The sequence below is a fragment of the Ailuropoda melanoleuca genome, chromosome 2 (assembly GCF_002007445.2).
Source record: "Ailuropoda melanoleuca isolate Jingjing chromosome 2, ASM200744v2, whole genome shotgun sequence".
NCBI classification, from domain to species: Eukaryota; Metazoa; Chordata; class Mammalia; order Carnivora; family Ursidae; genus Ailuropoda; species Ailuropoda melanoleuca.
Genome location: NC_048219.1, coordinates 44,841,511 through 44,850,382, shown reverse-complemented (window position 1 = coordinate 44,850,382; position 8,872 = coordinate 44,841,511).

Here is an 8,872-nt window from a genome sequence, read left to right as displayed (position 1 = left end):
CAATTTGTATTCCCACCAACAGTGCATGAGGGTTCTGTTTTCTCCATATCCTTGTCAACACTTGTAATTTCTTGTCTTTTTTATTTGATAATGAACGATGTTGAGTATCTGTTTATGTGTCTTTTGGCCATTGTATGGCTTCTTTAGAAAACTGTTTATTCAGGTTCTCTGCCCATTGTTAATTGGGTTGTTTATTTTCCTGGTGTTGAGTTATATAAGTTCTTCATATATTTTGGATTTTAACCTCTTATCAGATATATCAAATATCTTCTCATTTAGTAGGTTGCCTTGTCATTTTGTTGATATTTTCCTTCACTGGGCAAAAGCTTTTTATTTTGGTGTGATCCCAATAGTTTAATTTTATTTTGGTTTCCCTTGCCTGAGGAGACATGTAGAAACGTGTTGCTATGGCCAATGTCAAAGAAATTACTGCCTATGTTTTCTTCTAGGAGTTTTACAGCTTCAGGTCTCCATTTAGGTCTTTAATCCATGTTGAGTTTATTTTTGTGTATGATGTAAAAAAGTGGTCCAGTTTCATTCTTTCACATGAAGCTGTCCAGCTTTCCCAGAACCATTTGTTGAAGAGACTGTCTTTAAGCCCATCATATACTCTTGCCTCCTTTGGCATAGATTAATTGACCATATAAGCGTGGGGATTTTTTCTGGGATCTCTATTTTGCTCCTTTGATCTATGGAAAAACACACTCATCCACAGGATGGATTGTCTTGTCTTCCAGATTATTGATAGCTTACACCAAATAGGATTATTTTTCTAGTGCAAAGTTAGATGGGACATGCATGTCTCCACACTATGCCCATTTTAAAATGTCCATCTGTATTCCTAGTCTCCAGATCTCCTTGGAAAACATTCCTATTTTATTTTTTTTTCCAACTCTGTCAGGACTTACATAGTAGTCAATTTATTAGCCACTCCTCATAAATCATTGTAGATGCATATTTTGGGTCATCTCTCCTTCTGTAGGAAGTTAAACATTAGAAACACTTCTCTTTACCGTTGTTTTCAAGAGCTGTCACTGAGCGCAATTATAAGCAGTGGCCATCTACTTCTAGCCAGTACCAGTATATCTTGGAGACCAAACAGGAAACCAGACTCACACTTTTTCTTAGTCCATTAATTAATCATGGGGAACTCCCCATGAGGTCGTATCTGTAGTTTAGGGAAAGGCAGTGAAGCAGCAGGATTAGGTGCCCTGGGAGTCTGAGCCATCTATTTATACAGTTTATTTGTGCCTTCCTGGATCTATGTGGCCAAGTTTAATATATACCATTTTCATTTTACAATAAAATGCTACTGCGCACATCCAATTTTATGGTTCGGTGGATCAGATCACACAATTCATGATTTTCAATACCAGTTGCATAGTTGTGGTATCCCATGAACAGGTGTTCACTCTACAAACTCCCAGTAACAAGACAGAGCCACATTTCAAATGAAGAATAGTTATTGCTAAATAAATGCATGGATTTATTTAACTTTAGAGGTCTATGCTGTTATCCTTATCTGACAGCTTTCTAGAAGTTCCATAAAATGTTCCATCTACAATACTTCCAATGCTATTGGGTCTACTAGGTCATAAAGTCCATGTAATTGAGCAGTTTGAAATATAGTTGAGAACTGAACCAGGGTCTTCACTTGCTCAGAGACCAAGCCACTCCTGAGTGTTGTAGATAAACCAGTAAATGAATAACAGCAGCATTCCAAAATGTGGTATATGTTATCTTCAAAATTATCTTCAAAATATCTTTCTTTGTGTCTGGGGTGCAAGGTGCAGCAGTGTATTTCACATTTGAAAGCAGATTGTCTTACTTACCCCCACATAACTAGACAAGTTGAAACCTTACCTATGGGTCTGGCTCCTAAGGCATGTAGAGTTCTTGCTACTTTCTTTTCACTAGGTCCTATTCACATGTTATCAATGTAATCGATTGACATGTTATTCTGTGAGATATTATGGAACTCAACATCTCTTTAATCTACATTATAACAGAGCAGGGTCTCTGACATAGCCTAGGGCAAGATTATGTTCTCCATTTTTATCTATGATTATCTACTATAATAGTATTACAATTTTAGAAGGTGGTAAGGGTGGCAGAGTTATTTCAGAAACTTTTTCTAGGCCCTTCCCATGTCCTCACACTAGTTAGGAAATTCATGTGCTCTTCTGCCAGTTATAAACAATCCACATGCTTGGACTGGAAATATAACTGAAGGACTGGCCAGTAGTTCCACTAAGCACACATTGAACTATTAATTCCATCTGTCTCCTGACACTATAAGCCCTCAGGCTATCCAGTGGAACACACAGTGGTTTTCCAATTCTCTAGAGATTAACATCAATTTAGAGTCAGTATTTTATATCCTGGAAGTTCTGAGTACTACACTTTGCCCAGTGGGAAGTCACACTGGTAAATGACCATAAGTCTGTCTGGGAAAGACCAGAGAAAAGATTCACAGGATTTACTTGTGCATAACTGAATTTTATATATAAAGACACATGTATTTTTTTATTAACATATAATTGATACATGTCCTTATATTAGTTTCAGGTATACAACATAGCGATTTGATCTTTGTGTACATTGTGGAATGATTACCACAATAATACTAGTTATCATCTGTCACCATACAAAGTTACAATTTTTTTCATGATAAGAACTTTCAAAATCTACTCTCAGAAATTTTCAAATATGCAATACCATATTATTGATTATAGTTACCATGCTGTACATTACATTCCCATGAGTTATTTATTTTGTAACTAGAAGATTGTACCTCTCATTCCCTTTCACCCATGTTGTCTACCTCCCACCCTCTCTCTCTGGCAACCACCAATCTCTTCTCTAGATCTGTGAGTTTTGTTTTGTTTTATTTGTTCATTGGCTTATTTTTTTTAAGATTACATATATAAATGAAGTCATACAGTATTTGTCTTATCTGATTTCTTTCACTTAGCATGATATCCTCAAGGTCCATCCATATTGTTTCAAGTGGTAAGATTTCATTCTTTATTAATGGCTGAGTTGTATCCCATTTTTTATATATGCCACATCATTATCCACACACCCAGTGATGAACACTTAAGCTGTTTTCATATCTTGGCTATTCTAAGTAATGCTGCACTGAACATAGAGGTACATATATCTCTTTGAATTAGTATTTGTGTTTTCTTCAAATAGGAATTCGTAAATAGAATACTGGATCAAATGCTAGTTCTATTTTAATTCTTTTGAGAAAGCTCCATGATGTTTTCCATGGTGACTGCACCAATTCAAATTCCCAACAAAAGTGAATGAGGGTTTCCTTTTCTCTATTTCCCTGCCAATATTTGCTATTCATTGTCTTTTTGATAATAGCCATTGTGATAGGTCTGAGATGATATCTTTTTGTGGTTTTGATTTGAATTCCCCTGATGATTAGCAATAATGCACATCTTTTCATGTGCCATTTGGCAATCATTATGTCTTTTTGGAAAAATATCTATTCATATCTGCTCATTTTTAATTGAATTATTTGTTTTTTGGTTATTGAGCTGTATGAATTCCATATATATTTTAGGTATTATCCCTTGATTGGATATGTGATTTGCAAGTATCTTCTATTCAATACATAGCCTTTTCTTTTTGTTGATGGTTTCCCTCATTGTACAAAGCTTTTTAGTTTGATATAATCCCATTTGTTTACTTTTGCTTTTGTTGCCCTTGAACTTGGAGTCTGGTCTAAAAAATTATCACTCAAACTGATGTCAGGGAGTTTACCACCTCCATTTCCTACTAGAAGTTGTATGATTTCATGTCTTACATTCAAATCTTTAATCCACGTTGAGTTAATTTTTGTGTGTGGTGTAAGGTGGTGGTCTAATTTCATCTTTTGTATGCATCCAGTTTTCCCAGCACTGTTTATTGAAGAGATTGTCCTTTCCCTATGTATATTCTTGGCTCTTCTGTCATAAATTAATTAACCATACAGAATGGGTTTATTTCTCTGCTCTCTATTTCGTTCCCTTGATCTATTCATTTTTATGCCAATGCCATACTGTTTTTATTACTATTGCTTTATAATATAGTTTGAAATTGTAAAATGTGATACCACCAGCTCTGGTCTTCTTTCTCAAGATTGTTTTGGCCATTCAGGATCTTTTGGAATTGTTTTTTCTATTTCTGTAGAAAGTGCCATTTTAATTTTTATAAGGATTACATTGAATCTATAGATTGCTTTGGGAAGCATGGTCATTTTAATAATATTAATTTTTCCAATCAATGAACACAGAATATCTTCCCATTTATTTCTGTCTTTTTCAATTACTTTCATCCATGTATTCTAGTTTTCAGTTTATAGGTCTTTCACCTCTGGTTAGATTTATTCCTAGGTATTATATTCTTTTTGATGTAATTGCAAATGGGACTGTTTTCTTAATTTCTTATTTTGATAGTTTGTTGCTGATATATAAAAACATAATAGATCTTGGTATATGGATTTGGGACCCTGCAAATTTACCAAATTCTTTATTAATTATAACAGGTCTTTTGTTTTGTTTTGTTTTGTTTTGTTTGGTGGGGTCTTTAGAATTTTCTGTGTATAAAATCATGTTGTTTGCAAATATTGAGAATTTTATTTCTTTCTTTCCAATTGGGATGCATTTTATTTTTATTTTTTCCTGCTTATTTGCTCTGTCTGGGATCTCCAATAGTATATTGAACAAAAGTGGCAAGAGTGGGCATCCTTGTCTTGTTCCTGGTCTTAAAGGAAAAGCTTTCAGCTTTTCACCTATGTTAATTGTGGGTTTGTCATATATGGCCTTTATTATGTGGAGGTACATCTGAGCTCTACCCACTTTTTTTGAGAGTTTTTATTATAAATAGATGTTGAATTTTGTGAAACACTATTTCACATCTATTATGATGATGATTTTTATGCTTCCTTTGTTAATGTTCTGTATCATGTGGATTGATTTACAGATATTGAACCACACTTGCATCCCTGCATTAAGTCCCACTTGTTCATAGTGTACTATTCTTTTAGCATAATGTTGAATTCGGTTTGCTAATATTTTGTTGAGGATTTCTACATCTGTGTTCATCACGGATACTGGCTTGAATTTTTCTTTTTTTGTGGTATCTATGTGTGTTAGTTATCAGGGGAGTACTGGCCTAAAAAGAGTTTGGAAGCATTCACTCCTCTTCAATTTTTGGAATATTTAGAGAAGGATTGGTATTAAATTTTCTTTGAATGTTTGGTAGAATTCACCAGTGAAGCTCTGGCCCTGAAAGCTACAGAGAGTTTTGGGGAGTTTTTATTATTGACCCAATCCCCTTACTAGTAAGTCTATTCAAATTTTCTATTACTTCATGATCCAATCTTGGAATGACACTAGGAATTTTTCCATTTCTTCTAGACTGTCCAATTTGTAAGCATGTAATTGTTCATAGTAGTCACTTGGGATAGATTCTACTTCTTTGATATTAGTTGTTACTTCTCTTCCATTTCTGATTTTATAAGTTTTTTTTTTTTCTTAGTCTGGTTAAAGATTTGTCAATTTTGTTTATCTGTTCAAAGAACCAGCTCTAGTTTCCTTGATCTTTTCTGCTGTGTATTCAATCTCTATATCATTTATTACCACTGTCATCTTTATTTTCTTCTTTTTACTAACTTTGGGCTTCATTTGTTCTTCACTGAATTCCATAAATTTTTAGAAGTCGTGTTTTCATTTTCATTTGGTTCCAAAATTTTTTAAATTTCCGTTAAGATTTCTCCGTTGACCCATGTGGTATACCAAGTATTTTTTGGAACTTTCCAGTTATCTTTCTGTAATTGATATCTAATTTAATATCAGTGTGGGCTGAGAGCAGACATTATGAAAGTTCTAGTCCTTCAAATTTGTTAAGATGTGTTTTATGGCCCAGTATATGATCTATCTTGGTGAATGTTTCATGTGAATTTGGGAAGAATATGTATTCTGCTGGTTTTGTATAAAGTAGTCTATGGATGTCCATTATATCCGTTTGAATGATGGTGACATTGAGATCAACTCTGTCTTTACTGATTTCCTGCCAGCTTATCTGTCCATTTCTGATAGAGCTGTGTTACAGTATCCAAATATAATAGAAGATTTATCTATTTCTTCTTGCAATTCTATCAGCTTTTGTGTTATGTACTTTGGTCCTCTGTTATTAGGTACATACACATTAAGGATTGTATCTTCTCGGTGTATTGACCCTTTCTTTATTCATTATGTAATGCCCCTCATTTTCCTGATAACTTTCCCCTCATGAAGTCTTCTTTTTCTAAAATTAATATAGGTACTCCTGTTTTCTTTTGATTAGTGTCAGCATGGTATATTTCCCCCCATGCATTTACTTTTAATTTATGTGTCTTTATATTCCAAACGTGCTTCTTGTGGACAGCCTGTAGCTGTGTTTTATCCAGTCTGACAATCACTCTTTTACTTTGTGTATTTAGACCACTAACATTCAAAGTGATTATTGACATCATTGCATTATAACTAGAATATTTAATACTGTTTTATGTATGGCCCTTATTCGTAGTTCTTATTATGTATTCCCCTCCTTCTCTGCCTTTTGTGGTTTTACTTGAGAATTTTATATGATTCAATTTCTCTCTAAACATGTGAATTATGTTTCCTTATTTTTTTTTTACTTTTTTTATTGGTTGTACAAGNATTTAGACCACTAACATTCAAAGTTTGCAATATATATTTCCTGCTGTAAATATATGTAAATATACATCCACAGCTAATCCAAGTCCACTTTCATACAACACTATACTACTTCACAGGCAGTATGAGTGCCTTATAATAATGAAATAGTCCTAATTCCTCCTTCCTGTCCCTTGTATCATTATTGTGATTCATTTCACTTATATATAAGCATACATAATGTTACTATATTGTTACTATTATTTTGGACAAACTGTTACCTGTCAGATCAAATAAGAATATGACAAATAAAAGTTTTAATTTTGTCTTCAGTTAAAATGATGCACTTCCTTTCTTTTTTTTTTTTTAAAGATTTTATTTATTTATTTGACAGAGAGAGAGAGACAGCCAGCGAGAGAGGGAACACAAGCAGGGGGAGTGGGAGAGGAAGAAGCAGGCTCCCAGTGGAGGAGCCCAATGTGGGGCTCGATCCCAGAATGCGGGATCACACCCTGGGCCAAAGGCAGATGCTCAATGACTGAGCCACCCAGGCACCCCCCCCTTTCTTATGTAGATCCAAATTCCTGAATTTTCTTTGTCTTTGAGGAACTTCTTTTAACATTTCTGGCAAGAGCAGTGTACTGGCCACAAATTCCTTCAAATTTCGTTTGTATGGTTTTGCTTTGTATTTCCCGGATGGCTAGTGATGTTGAGCATTTTTTCATGTATCTGTTAGCCATTTGTATGTCTTCTTTGGAGAAGAGTCTGTTCATGTCCTCTGCCCATTTTTTGACTGGGTTATTTTTTTTTTGATTGTTGAGTTTGAGAAGCTCTTTATAGATCTTGGATAATTATCATATGGTTTCACTCATATGTGGAACATAAGCAGTAGCACGGAGGACCATAGTGGAAGGAGGGAAATCTGAAGGGAGAGAAATCAGAGAGGGAGATGAACTATGAGAGACTATGGACCCCGGGGAAACAAACAGAGTTTCAGAGAGGAGGGGTTTGGGGGGATGGGGAAACCAGATGAGGGGTACTAAGGAGGGCACATGTTGTGATGAGCACTGGGTGTTATACACAACTAATGAATCATTGAACACTACATCAAAAACTAATGATGTACTTACAGTGGCTAACTGAACATAATAAATTTTTTTTAAATTTTTGTTTGTATGAAAAAAGTTATTTCTCTTTCACATTTGAAAGAGAGCAAATTCTAGGTTGGTGAGATTTTTTTCTCTCAACACTTTAAATATTTCACTCCACTCTCTTCTTGCTTACATAGTGTATAATCAAGCTTTTTTACAGCAACACAACTAATAGGATACATGTCTACACATATTACATAAAGGAGTCTCTCATATACATACAAGGGTCTTATAAAGAATTGGTTCACACAATTATGGTGACTGAAAAGTCCCATGATCTGCCAACTGCAAGCTGAAAACCCAGGAAAGCTGGTGGTATAAGGCCAGATGCCTAAGAACCAGGGGAGATGATGATTTAGATTCCAGTCTGGATTTGAAGGCCTAAGAACAAGGAATGCAGAGGGCAAGAAAAGGTCAATGTTCCAGTTTAAGCAAGCCAGTGGGAAGGACAAGATTCTCAAATTCTTCCTCCAACTTTTTGTTTGTTTGTTTGTTTGTTATTCAGGCCCTCAATGGGTTGGATGATGCCAATCCACCTTGGGGAGAGCAAACTGAATCTACCCAAAAAACCAGGGCACCACATGACCAAGTCCAATTGACACATAACATTAACCATCAGACACGGGTTCTGTGAAGTTAGAGATAATTCTTACTTTTGCTCCTTTGTAGGTAAGGTATCTTTTTCCTCTGACTTCTCTCAGGGTTTTTTCATCTTTGATATTTTGCAGTTTGAAAATGATTATGTCTAGTTGTAGCTTTTTGACCCTTCTGTTTGGTGTTCTCTGAGCATCGTGGATCTGTAGTGTGGTGTCAGACATTAATTTGGAAGAAATTCTCAGCCATTATTGTTTCAAATATTTCTTCTGTTCCTTTCTCTCTCTCCTCCTTCTGAAGTCCCCATTATATACATGTTACACCTTTTGTAGTTGTCCCATGGTTCTTGGATATTCTCTCTCTCTGTCTCTCTCTCCTTGTTTTTCACTATTGAGGATTTCTATTGAGATATCCTCAAGTTCAGAGTCCTTCTGTAGCTATGTCCATTATACC